The sequence below is a fragment of the Haliotis rufescens genome, unplaced genomic scaffold, assembly GCF_023055435.1.
Source record: "Haliotis rufescens isolate VD_foot unplaced genomic scaffold, xgHalRufe1.0.p SCAF_4, whole genome shotgun sequence".
NCBI classification, from domain to species: domain Eukaryota; kingdom Metazoa; phylum Mollusca; class Gastropoda; order Lepetellida; family Haliotidae; genus Haliotis; species Haliotis rufescens.
This window is the reverse complement of record NW_025964112.1, coordinates 15614149-15628180: the sequence shown is the minus strand read 5'-3', so window position 1 is coordinate 15628180 and position 14032 is coordinate 15614149. Positions and strand designations below refer to the sequence as shown.

Below are 14032 nucleotides of genomic sequence, written 5' to 3'. Positions count from 1 at the left end.
CTTGACAGACGCAACTCTCCTTTTGATAAATTCTCAATTGCAATTACATTAGTGTTCTTTTACGAAATCACAAGTCCCTCTTGTTTGAAGTATACAATAACGACCATGTTGTCTGTTTGTTGTAAGTGTATTTTTATCAACGTTTTGAGGGTGTCTGAATAATAACGCAAACGGTAATTAATAAACGCAACTCTCCTCTTTAAACATTCTAATTTCTTAAATTTAAAGTTGATAAAAATCCTAAAATTGTCAGTATGTTATGTATACGTTTTCCACAACACTCAACTGAAAGCAATAACTGTCTAAGTCAACATCAACGATTCTGAAGCCTTTATATAGCTTTTAAGTACTCCATCCCTCCATCCACGAAATAAATCGTAATGTAATAAATAACAATTTACTTGTTTCCATTACGAAAACAGTTCGGATAAGCATTCACTTACCAAACCTTGTCATTTTGTATCGAAATGTGTGAAAATCGGAATTTTCAAATTGTATCGTGATGTTTGTATATATGCACATGATATGCAGTTTAACATTTCGCCTTTAAATGTCGGAATGTTGTGTGCCACAGTCGACAGCTGATGGTGCAGCCGGACATCATTTTATGTCCGTGCATAGGACAGGTCAAGGGGTTAGCCAATTGAGTCGTGTGACTCATCGGAATTACTCCGGGATAAGGTGAGCTAAATCAGACCTGACAATAATGACCCCATTTAAAACATAACAAAGGAAACAAGATGAAATACTTCAGTTTGATTTATAATTCTCTACTTCGAACATAGCAGAATGTATCAACGACTTCTTCTGATGTACAAACGCCCAAAAGAGAAACATGTATTTATAATTTTCTCTACGTCACCATGAAGCCAAAGTGTATAACGAACTATAATGAATGCTATTAATTCATATTAACAGTCACTTGTGCGTTTCTTCTGAAATTAACCCGGTAACAAAGAGTTTGCAAAGGCATGGGACATTCACTCGACGAATGGATTCGTGTTATTATCAACACCGAGAGCTCCACATTAAGAAATATGCTCAATTTTATAAGACGCGTCTCATCTTAATGAAATATTCATAACGAATGATTATCAATTATCTTTTCATTTGCATGTGCGTGAAATTAAGTTATTGCATTTCATTCTCGTAGGAAAGAACGCTCGCAGTAAACTTGTCTATTTGATTACGAGAAAAAAACATGAAATACGTGCTCGTGACAATGAGCTGAAACCAGTCCAACGACCAGTCGTCATTAGTGAGGCTGACGAGCGGTGTAACACGACATTCTACACGAAAAGAACAATATCTTACAAAACAGCTAACACTCAATCGTGTATTATTGATAAATTTGATAAAACTGAATAGAAAAATAAATAAACAGTCTTTATTGATCAAAAGCAGGGTTCAATAGTTGAACTGAAACTACCGACGACCGGAAGTAATATTATGGCCAGGAAACATAACCCATAATACCTGATTACAGGAAAGCCTTGTGGCATTAATTAATTGGTTTCAGACTAAAGGGGAATAACTGGGGTGAATAAACTGTGAAAAATATGTAAACATAATGGCCATTAAGGATAGGCTGGTTCAGTATGTGTATAAGTCTTATAACCTCAGGTGAAAATCTCAGTCATTCGAGTCCATGTGTTATTGTTTGCTGTCAACACTATAATAATGAAAATAACGTCTAGCCACCATCTTGGTATGTCGTACATACGGGGACCAATAGTTAATTTGATCATATGGTTAAATATAGAACGTAAACGCCAGAGAAAACCCAGTCTCGAATATCCGGAGAAACATATTCCACAGGGCGTAAAGGGTGAAATAGCGGTGAAAGCAAAATGAATGGATCACTGAAAATCAGTGATGACACCAGGTGTTCGCGAAAAGGGGAAACATGTTTTTATTGTTTAACGTCACACAGCAGCTCTCCAATATATCGGAAACATGACGTACAGGTCTATATATATATAGGTCGTCGAATGTTTGTTAATTCCCAGATGGCACAAATAAATATATACTCACTGCCAAAAGAAACGCGAAAGGTTGGATATATGGAGATTTACTCATATTTAAGAGATATTATATTGGTTCGATGCACATACGAACATACTGGTATTTTGTGTGAACCGAGGCTCATGAAAGCTTCACATGTGACGTCATAGATCCATGACTCGAGATGCGCCATTTGGAAATCACGTGCAGCATATCGCGATAAGAATAAAGACACGCTATTGTAACACTTGACTGATTGTTAGTTTTGTCATTAAGTGTCTCTTCTTGACGTACATACTTCTCCGTATGTTTCTTTTGGCGGTGAGTATATAATGTTGATATGAATAGGCTTATGTAAATAACGCAGACGGCTAAAAAGATCTTGGGGCACGGGTGGCCCAGTCGTCTAAAGCGCCGCGATTCGCTGTGCAGAGTTGCGTCCCTTGGACACGCCAGAAACCTATGATTGTGGGTTCGAATCCCGGTTCGCCCCGATTATGTTTCTAGGTTTGTCAGCACTATACCCGTGCTCGTGGGTTTCCCCGAAGTGGTAAACGTCTGAGACATGCATCACTTCGGGCTTTCCTCCCACATTAAGCTGACACGCCGCGATATAACTGGAATACTGTTAAAAGCGGCGTTAAACCCAACTCACTCACTCACTAAACAAATCTACATCTACATTTTAACGTTTGAAACATACTCCTTCCAATCGAACCGAGAACATTGATTTGAATTCAGTTTGGCGTTTGAAGAAAATAAAAAAACCGCAAGGCCGCTTCCAGAGACGGGCAGTGAAGGTTGAATGTGTAAAGAAATTGGAACGTGCAGGTTTAAATGATAGACCTGACTGGCACGTGACTGATATTAGACTTAGGCTAGGCCTAACGACCAGGGCGCACTTTGGTGTCACGCGATCTTTGCGCTACGACTTTTGTAAGTCTATGTTAAAGTATGGGAGTTACGATCATCTTAGCGCTAAAATCACTTTGTGCAAGTGGGCCCAGGTTTCATTTGCAGAACCAGAGACAAACTAATATCAACGTGTTTAATTAGAAATGAGACGTAATAATTACAGTGGCCTTGTCCTGTGGTGGCGGCCTTCAGTGGTTAGGTCCTGGAGCCACGATTAATGGTCACGTGCTGTTGCGACGTCCTATGGACCAGTAATCCCGTGGTGACGTCACGTCAAGTAATCATATGCTAGAGTCAGGGTCAAGGGTCACGTCCAGTAGTCATATCCTATTGTCAATAATCGGGTTAATTGTCATGTCCTACAAGGTCGTCCAAAGGTTGGCATTCTGGGAAAAATAGGTCGCCAGAACCCCATGTATGTAGTCAGGGCTGTCTAAAACAGCTCCGAATTGTTTGTTAGTTTGTTTGTTTGTTGTTTAACACTCAGCAATACTCCAGTTATATGACGGCATTCTGTAAATAATGGTCCAGACTATCGGTCCGAATGGTCAAATCAAACACAGATGCATCATTGCTTATCACATTTATTCATTCCAATAGTGAACTGTTATCAATGGCCACGTCCTAAGACAGCGTTCAAAGGTCATGTCCTAAAGCAACGATCAGCTGTGACGTCCACCAGTCATTTCCTATGAATCTGAGACAACGATAACGACAATCAATGGTCACGTTCAGTGTGCAAAGTCGAGAGGACACGTCCAATGATGGCGGACAATGGTCACGCGTCAGCTTATATACTGTGAGGTTATTCTTAGCAAAGTCCTACGGCCACGCACTGTGCGATCTCCGACATGGCTACGACGTCAATATAAGACGACATCTATTCCAAGAAGAAAACTATTACCAAAATATTTTCTGCAAAACAAAATGATTAATTGACACGTACAATCTATCAAATAAACAGCAGATCGAAAAATCCACTGAAATGAATCCAGGGACATAGCTTTGAAAAAACTAGCCAAATTGTTTGGTTAGAGCAAATCTCTAGGACATGAAGAAACCAGAACAGGAAGGGAGGGGGAAAAAGAGGGAAATGACACCCCCCTCCCCCCTCATTATGGGGTGATTGCCCCCGTGTTTCGTCCAAACGCCACTAACCCGTATTACTCATGCGTGTGGGCCCATGTGCGCGCGACATCCACGTGAAAGCGCACGCATGCACGGTTGAATCATTGACGAGACTGCTCTAACTGTATCAGTCTGCCGCGTGATCACGATGCACCCCCGGGCTGACATGCACAGAGGGGAGAGTTGGGGTTAGTTGGGGGGGGGGGGGGGGGGGGGGCGGAAATGAGGACGTTCCCTCACGAACGCTGTGATTGCAACCTCACGCTGGGGTTCACATTAGAAACTGTGGAAGACAGCGAGTATACCCTCATGAACATACCCCAGCGGGTGACGGGGGTGGGAGCATGGTTGGGTGGGGTGGAGGCCAGGTAATGGGGTGGGCATCACGCCGATTAATGTAGTGTTCTATCCTTGCGCCTCTTGACACGCCGTTAGCCTACACTTACGTCGGTCACGTTGGACCTGGTTGGGTAGGAGGACTGCTTCACCTAAGACGTCATGGTTCTAGGGGGTCGAGGAGGGGGGTCGCATGTGAGGGGGGTGAGGGGATTTGCGAACAAATGGGAGCGGGAGGAACGAACACGAGTAACAGGAGTCTTATTAGAGCCGCTACTGCCTCAGGCAAAGTACATACTGATTGAGTCAAATTGGCAGGGATTTAAAGCGCCACGCTCCACGGGCTATCAAAACGTGTCATATGGGGCATATTTTTTATATATATATATATAGGTCAGGCGTGACATTATCGCAAACGTGCTGCGTTTGAGGGTTTGATTCAACACGATATCCGAAAACCCATTGCCCAAATAATATACAGGCACGCAATGTCCAACCTTGTAAATTAATGTCACAACACAAAATCTTGTCTCTATTTACCGACAATCACAATTTCACAAGACTAAATAAAAAAAAATCACTTGAAGAAAGGTACAGATATCTATTGATGATCCCGTCAACATAGTACAGCATCCATTTGCGACACTAAAAAAATGCACGTCTTAAGCCTACGCAAAATTTCAGTCTTGACATAAGAGCTGAAAGACACCACACATGTCTATTATCGTCATGCGTAAGTCCATGGTTAACGCATTCTGATGACAACATAAATTGGTGGCAAAATTATCACCAGAGAGCAGGCTCTGCCCTACTCTCTGACCCAGTACGACACAATGGTGGGGAGAAGGCGCACTCCACCCGCCCATGAACGCTGCTTTGTAAAGATCCACCGAGGCAGCTTGATGGGCCGCCTTGCCATTCACAGGACGGGGCTACGTACAAGTGAATTCTCAAGCTCCTAATCGAACTAATACCACATAATCAGGTCTAATTCCTGAAATTACGCTTCCAGGACTACATTAGCGGAGCTATAGGCAGCAAGCTTTCTCATAGGCAGTCGGAATGGCTTAGTTCGGGTCCATTTCACTGCCTGAAAACTTCGGACATCTGATTGGTCGAGAGATATCCCCCCTTTCACGTGAAATATACCCCCCGTGGTGATTCTCTCCCGAAGACATGTGGGAAGAGCAAATCGCCGTTCGGCGTTATTTGTCGGAGCTGGGGGTTAATTAGTGCGGAACTTGTGTAACTCAGTCGGTCTCTTCCTCCGCTTCTGTTCGCAGCGCCATCTGCCAAATCTCAGACCCGTATTTTTTTGGCCGAAACAAAACTTCTAGGCATTGCTTGTTGGATGTAATGGAGGGAATAGCCTTCGTCGAGCTAAAGGAGAGCTGACGCATACTATTACGCGTACGAGGGGAGAGGTTCGGGGAAGGATGAGAGGATGAGGAGCGGGGTGGTGATGAGGAAGGGGGAGGGGGATGAGAGACTTGCGTAATGAAGAACAAATCTGACCACGATTGCCTTCTGTCCAATCAGCCATGATAACCTTATTCATACCTTGTAAAATTACAGATGAATTTCAAATGACGACTTGCCTAAAGGACGACCGATTGGTGGTCTATAATTTGGGATGCAGATTAATGATCAACGCCATGTTGTCATTGACATGTTGGGATGGGGACTAGTTACTTTGCAACAAAGAAGGTCAAGGACATCGGTTATTTTCATCACAGAACGTCAAAGGTCAAGGTTATTTCTTATCACGACTCACGTGAAATAACGTTATGGTGTGGATTTTACATCAACGACCTGATATTGATGGAACATTTATTTGTACATTATTGAGATCAGTAATACTTTCTTGAGTACCCCCATCGTTCAAGCGGGAAGCTACGGTTTCAGACCATCTGCCTCTGTTCACAGAAATGCTGCTTAGAATGAAATATTCCCACACATTGGACTAAACTCATGCCGTCTGGAATGGGTTTATGATTTCATTTCGATAAATTAATCTATAAAGTCGATATTGTCTAGCGTGATGGGAATGGTTGCATAGATTAAAGATCTAGAAGATAACTGTCCGCGACATCCAATGCTGGTCGCACATTAAAAACCATCACAACCGCCTTAGGTACAGGCAGTGATGACGGGAACAAACAGCATGCTCGGCTGCAACACATGTAGACGAGCCGAGCCTGAGAAGGAACGTTAGTGTGGAGGGAAAGGACTAAGAAGGAGGTGAGAAAGAAGGCTAAAAGGAGAGGTGATAAGAATAAAGGTGAGACAAGGAGAGGAGGAATAAAATGAGAGGCAGAGAGATGACAAGACGTTGTACCACTGTACCACGAAACTTGAGAAAAGAAACAGAAAAGGAGAGAGAGAGAGAGAGAGAGCGCGCGAGAGAGAGAACAAGAGAGAGAGAGGGGGGAGGCAGAGAGATGACAAGACGTTGTACCACTGTACCACGAAACTGGAGAAAAGAAACAGAAAAGGAAAGAGAGAGAGCGCGCGCGAGAGAGAGAGAGAGAGATGACAAGACGTACCAGTGCCACGAAACTTGAGAAAAAAAACAGAAAAGGAGAGAGTGAGAGAGAGAGCGCGCGCGAGAGAGAGAACGAGAAAAAGAGAGAGGGGGGGCAGAGAGATGACAAGACATTGTACCACTGTACCACGAAACTGGAGAAAAGAAACAGAAAAGGAGAGAGAGAGAGAGAGAGAGAGAGAGAGAGAGATAGAGAGAGAGAGAGAGAGAGAGCAAAACATCCAAGATAGCAGGAGCGGTGGCATACTGTCGACGTTCATGGCCTTTAGTGAAGCTAATTGATATGAAATATCAAGCAACGAGGCCCTTTCAATGACTGACAGATAGGTAATTACATTTACCGATTACTTTATCAGCTTCAGAAGCGTACACAAATATTCCCCGCGATGTCGTAAAGATATGATGTATTCGTTCACCCCATTCTTGTTATAAAATATTAAAAGGAATTGTCGACATTTCGAAAGACGTCAAACTATCTTTTCATTCTAAATCCAATTTCATTTCAATCCAAAATGTCATTAAATGGGTGACGTTATCGGATAGAAGATTGAAATGAACCTTACAAATGTTTTATTTGTATTGGACAGCATTGAATCACATACCGGAATTAAATAGCATCATGTACATAGCATGTTCAGAGAATCCAGCTTGCTCTATAGTAAACCTCCCAAACTCTAAGACAGAAGAGAAGATTATCTGCAATATCGATGGAAGTTGACAGTGCCCCTAGCGCCTCTGAGCGCACAGGAATCAAGACGAAATCTGATTGGCTGATGGAGTCTTCCCATGTCCCCTTCCCCTTACCCCCCTAAGGTATTCTCACCAGCTAACTGGATAAGGCATTACGGGGGCCTAAGTGAAATCAATATAGGCCTTCATTAGTAGTTTTCTGCTTGATAATGTCGCTGCCAGAGGCACCGTTCTCCTCCCTCATCCTAACGTTAATACTCCAGCAGTAATATAGAACAACCCAAGAAAGCCACAAAAGTGATTTTGCGCTTCGACAACTCTTACCTGCATATATTGATTACGTCCACGAGGAAAGAGCTCCTGATCTCGTGCCTAACTTGGATCACGGGACTGTAAAGCTGGAGGGAGGAAGGACACGGTGCTTCTAAGAATGCTACTCTGGTCCCGAGATCACGGGCCCGTCCTCACAAGCACATTATCAAGCCCGCAAACAACGTAAGGTTAAGGTGATCACAGCCCGATGCTCTCTTATAGGGCTTCTTCAATATTGAAGATTTTAATATCGGCCATATTACATCACAATTACGCCATTTCTTGTATTTTAATATTTGCCAAATTCAAAGGCAATGTAATGGACTTACGAGGCTGTGCAATGGAGGATTAATCGCGAGATCTGCAAGCAAGCTGATCAACTAATATGACCCTTAACGCTGATATAAGGTCGTGAAGGTCATTCTATATTGAGCTGTTCGATCTGGGTCCTCGTCAAGACACTTGACGTCAGAACGCACCTTATCCATAGCAGTGTGATGTGCTCAGGTAGATGTAACTGGGGCTGCTTCAGCAGGAACATTGATTGGTATCCGTCGCAGAGAACTCAGATCCAACGTTGCGTGAAGACATCCCACTTGAGCTGATGAGGCAGCACACTACTCCAGTCCTACCTTCGTTTCCATGAACAATGAACTACCTGTACTTTAATTCACAATGTCCTTGAAGTGAACCGTGTATATAAACACGATAAATAACGGTTACCACAGTTCAGGCCTGTTCATTTTTTACCATTTTTACAAATACAGTAAACTACGGTTATAACGAACACGCTTATAACGAACTGACGGATATAACGAACTTACTTTTTTTGGTCCCGACTATTTGCTGTAGTTATGCTGTATATATCCTTAAAGCGAACTACGGTTATAACGAACTATAATTAGTAGTCCCCTTGAGTTCGTTAAAACCGTACTTTACTGTAGTGACTGTAATATTTGCAAATGTCGAAATTGGCATGATGACTGGTAATGTGAAAGATGGGGCGGGAAAACATATTTAAGGTCGTTTAGGACATTATTACAAGGCCTTAGAAACTGGGAATATTGGGAATCGAACCAGGAACCCTAGTGTGACAAATAAACGCATTAACCACTCTACTATCCAATTTGTCGAGATGAGACGTGTACTGTTTTCACATTTTGGTCGGTTGACCCTCGAGATGCCTGCAAGAAACTTTAACTGGAATCTAACGGTGTCAGTGGTTCGATTCCCGGGCGGAGTGTCGGTCGTTCGATTCCCGGCCGCGTCATACCAAGACGTTGGTACTCGTTGTTACCCTGCCTGGCGCTCGGCAATAAGGGTACAAAACAAGGACTGGCCGGTTCGGAGTCAGCATAATGTGTCTGAGTGGGGTATTCATATTAAACTACGGTATGGTGTCTCAGAGCTTTGTACAAGCATCTGATGGCTACCTTTAATGCGTGCCAGTGAATGCTTGACAAAGCTTGTCCTGGAATGTTATTGATTCACGGAAACGGCCTTGTTATGAGGAATTCATTGAGCCTGAGTCGGTATACTACGAGACCATTGAAAATTAAGTGGCTTCTTAATGGATGTTGACCAGTCTTTCTTGAGACGTTTCCTGTCGATTGCCCAGTGGTGGCGCAAGCCGGTATACTGTAACGTCAGGATCGAATGATCCTGGGTTCGAATCCATGATCATTCCCTATAATGATCCCTGGACTGTATGCAGCAGCCCATGGGTTTTAACATTCTGGATCATCAATGCATTATATTTCAGTTCTAATGGGATAAATGCCCCGGACCTATTTGCTACCAGTGGTTCATGAAGGAGCTGGCGGCACAGCATCCATCTCTCGTATCAGTTGCATCCCACTGAATACTCTCGGACAGTTTGAAATAATCGGACAACTGGTTAAGCATCTGTAAAAATGAATCGAACTCAAAACGAATAAGTGTGGTCAAAAGGACCAGGGTACTTAAAACAGAATGGAGATAATATACCCTAGATAATCGAGGATGTCGTTTCACAAAATGTAAATGTCTTCGGGTTTCGCAATGATGAGACTCATATGCTGAAATTTCAATTTCCATTCAACAATTGGAGCAATTGCTGCACGGTGACTTTGGAACAGATTCAATAAATGTTGTTTAACGCCGCACTCAGCAATATTCCAGCTTGAGACCTGTACTTAGTGGAGTCTGGATCAGACAAGTGATTGATATCACGAACAGTGTCCCATGTCGTCGAGGTAGGATACGATAATCCACAAAGTCGACAAGCACAGGTTGCAGGGGATCAGTTCCAACCGGGAATCCCCAAAAGGCTCTATAACTACCCACCTGACTGGCTGTAACTTCCCTCGTTGACAAAAATGTGTTCCGTACTACTCGGTATACTTCGTTAACTCGTCAAATCACGTGTGGGTAATCGTCAAAATGTCATAAATCTTTGTCCGCGGTGTTTACATACATTACACCGCCGCATAACGATCGGGAGATTAACTCATTCATAACTGTACCCTGTCACTCAGCAGGAGAGGCAAACGACGAACACTACAGCAATTCTCGTAAATCAACACTCTCGGGTTATTTCGTACATTTACGGCGGCCCGTCAAAGTGACGGACAGGCACGAGCGGTGGCAACGCCACCTGTCGGCCTTGCTGTCAGTATGTAAGCAATGAACACGTTGGAACGTTGTGCTAACAAGATGGTGCGTGGCCAAGACACCATGGAACAGGTGTTGAGGCATTCAAATAAAACCCTCCAACAATAAGTTATCGCAGAAACTCTAGTGTAACATTGTTAACTAAATTTCAAAGAGGCTGCCTGGTGGAATTGGTGTATACAATTAAGGTGTCCTTGTAGGCTTTGTAATTAATGTTCCGATTGCATGTGTTGTAAATGGCCACTTGTCCTGAATTGCTCTGTTGGTGATTTTGAGGAAATAGGTAAATGTATTTGACAAGCCATAAAGACATTAACATTTACCAGTCTTTGGAGAATGATTTGGGGTTAAGTCCTGAAAGGATCTTAAGTTCGAGCTTTATATCATATCATACAGCGCTAAAAGACGCCCGCATTAAGAAAAATAATGAGAGGTTTGTTTGTTGTTTAACGCCGCACTCGCCAATACTCCAGCTGTATGACGGCGGTCTGTAAATAATCGAGTCTGGACCAAACAATCCAGTGAATGACATCATGCGCATCGATCTACGCAATTGGGATAAGATGACATGCATCAACCAAATCAGCGAGCCTGACCACCCTATCCCGTTAGTCGCCTCTTACGACAAGCATGGGTTGCTGAAGACCTATTCTAACCCGTATTTACGAAAGGAATCGGAAGTGGTAGGTATGAGAGTAATACTGTGAGTGAGCATGGTTTTACGCCGCTTTTAGAAATATTCATGCAATATCACTTTGTGGAAACTAGGGCCCACTTGCACAAAGCGATCTTAGCGCTAAGATGATCGTAACTCCCATACTAGACTAAAATCTAGTCTCTGAAATGAACATATCGTACATAAAAAAACAGTTGTTTAGTTATCTTAATAAAAATATAATAAAAAGGAGCCCAGTGACTCTCTTCATTTTCATACCGCAGTGATCTAGACTTGCCAAACATTATAGACTTGCATGAGCTGTATTTGATATATATTTGTATCAGGGTCTGTAAGACAGACTACTCCCATACTTTAGCATAGGCTTACAATAGTCTTAGCGCTAAGATCGAAATGGGCTGCATGCTTTGTACCGTTGTCAGAATCGAAACCGGGCCTTCAGTGTGACGAACGAACGCTTTTACCACTTTGCTATCCCACCGCCCTAATTGTATTTAGACGTTCCCCAACGTTATTGCCCAGATAACAGAGATTCTGCAATAAGGGGGTTGCACTGTTTACAAACATCATCATTACATCGGTATATCGATTCCATGAAGGTGAACTGTTTAGCAGTAATACTCTTCAGGCATTCAAGGGATACATGTATCTTTTTTTTCCATTACTACTGGTTAATCAGTTAAAATATGGATATCTGACCATAAAAAAACATCGGTACCAACCTCCATTTTTCAGGCTCCCTAAAATGTTCCCGTATAATGTGCATTACATGACAATTCTATAGAGAGATACCACAGTATCCCGTTTTTAAGGTTGCATGCAGACTTATTTCAAACTGATTGATTCTCTATCATATAAGCGAGGACTTCTCTTGTAAGCCAGGAATGCATTTTCTCATGGACAAAATGATGATAAGGACTTTGTATTTATAAAACAAACAAATAGTGAATACGTCAGACATGTACCGATTTTTTCATCTATCTTTTAAGTTTAAATACATGTATAGAAGGGAGAATTGTACGATTGAATTAAGATTGTAGCAAAACGGCCTTTCAAATTCGGTCATGATTTAAATGAACTTCCATCGATGTCTAAGATGATAGATTCGTTGTCTATACCACTGTCGATAACATAACCAGTGACTTCGATAGCGCAATAACGACACCCAGCAACACCAGCCTTCGCCACACAGATGAGGCCCTTCTATCTAACCACCGTGCATTAATGTTTGCTAATTACAATTGCCAACTTTCATATTTCTCAAAACTCGTGCTTCGCTTCCAGTCCCAGCTCCAACCTCCCTTCTGATTTGACATTGTCACGTGACATGTTATTTGGTCGACTCCGCGGAAGAAATTAGTTCCCGAGTCCATTAATTCACCATCGAGGGCGACGTTATTGAAGGCCTGGTCCCGTAATGACGGCCGTGTCGTTTGGGTTACAAAGAGGGTTTAGGCGGTAATTGTTGGACTAATTAACGGGGAGGAGCTGTATGAAGCAGACGACTTTTAAAAACAGGGAAATTGAAGTCAGAATTGGCAAGGACTGACGGTAATTTTATGAGTGACAAACAGAACAGCCTTTTACCATACTCCGAGTCAGTTAGTCATCTGGCGGACCCAGAAACGCTGGTGCAGAGATGGGATGGTTTGGGCACTGATTTGGACATCGGAAAGGGGAAATTGGCCGAACACGGACACATCTGTAATGAGGTTCTCATGAAAAAAAAAAAAGGAATCCGTTTTTGAAAATATGACTCGGTCCATGTGCTTTGGTTTGGTGTTAGCGTATTGGGTTGTGCGTTTGCGCATCACCATAGATGAAGCGGTTTGAATCTTAACGTCTTCATCTATCGGAAGAGGATCCTGTCAGTACACTAATGGGTGAGTTGGATTTAACGCCGCTTTGAACAGTATTCTAGGCATAATGGAGGAAAGCCCGTGGTGCAGGTCTTAGAAGTTCCTGTTTAAACCAACGAGCACGGGTATGGTGCTGATACACCTTGTAACATAATGAAGGCGAATCTTGAATTCAAACCCACAACGATCATAGGCTTCTGGCAGGCCTAAGGAACTCAACTTTTCACAGCGAACGGCTCCGCCTTGAACGGGTGGGCCACCCATGCCTATGTACATACCAATGACCCCTTGAAACCATGCAATGTGTCTCAACGGTACGTACCATTTTACGAACGGGTTTGTGACAAAAAACAACCAGTTACCATCCGTACAAGCAGAATGACCATCAACAAGAAAAGACCAAATACCGGGCTGTTCACAAATTCTTAAGGACATGGACAGCCTCCTTGTTGTAGTGGATATAGCGTCTGCCTAGCGAGCAGAAGGTCGGTGGGTCGATCCCCGACCTCGTCATGCCATAAGACGTTAAAAGATGGTACTTGTTGTTATCCTGCCTGGCGCTCGATAAAACAAAGATTTGTTGATTCAGACCAGAAGTCTGAGTGGGGTCTCAATGTTAAACTGAGGCATGATATCTGAGTATCTGATATAAAACCGGCATTAGTTCGGACATGTACAATCACACACACACGCACGCACGCACGCACGCACGCACGCACACACGCACGCACACACAGCGTCGCTATATAGTCATGTGACCACTTAGACAATATATCGTTGGTCAAAGAACATTATTCACAATTCGAATACACTTTATACGTATTTGCTCAAGTAATACCCTGCCAAGTCTCAGTAACTTTTCACAAACAGTAGACCTGTCAATGGCCATCCAAATCAATATCTTCTCCCTACAAT

The 14032-nt window shown here is 42.9% G+C and overlaps 1 protein-coding gene across 8 annotated transcripts in view; it reads right to left on the bottom strand.

The window, feature by feature from the left end:
- Nucleotides 1-14032, bottom strand: part of LOC124140510 (frizzled-5-like) — a 120047-nt gene that overhangs the window by 18302 nt on the left and 87713 nt on the right. The gene's annotated exons all lie outside the window — the stretch shown is intronic.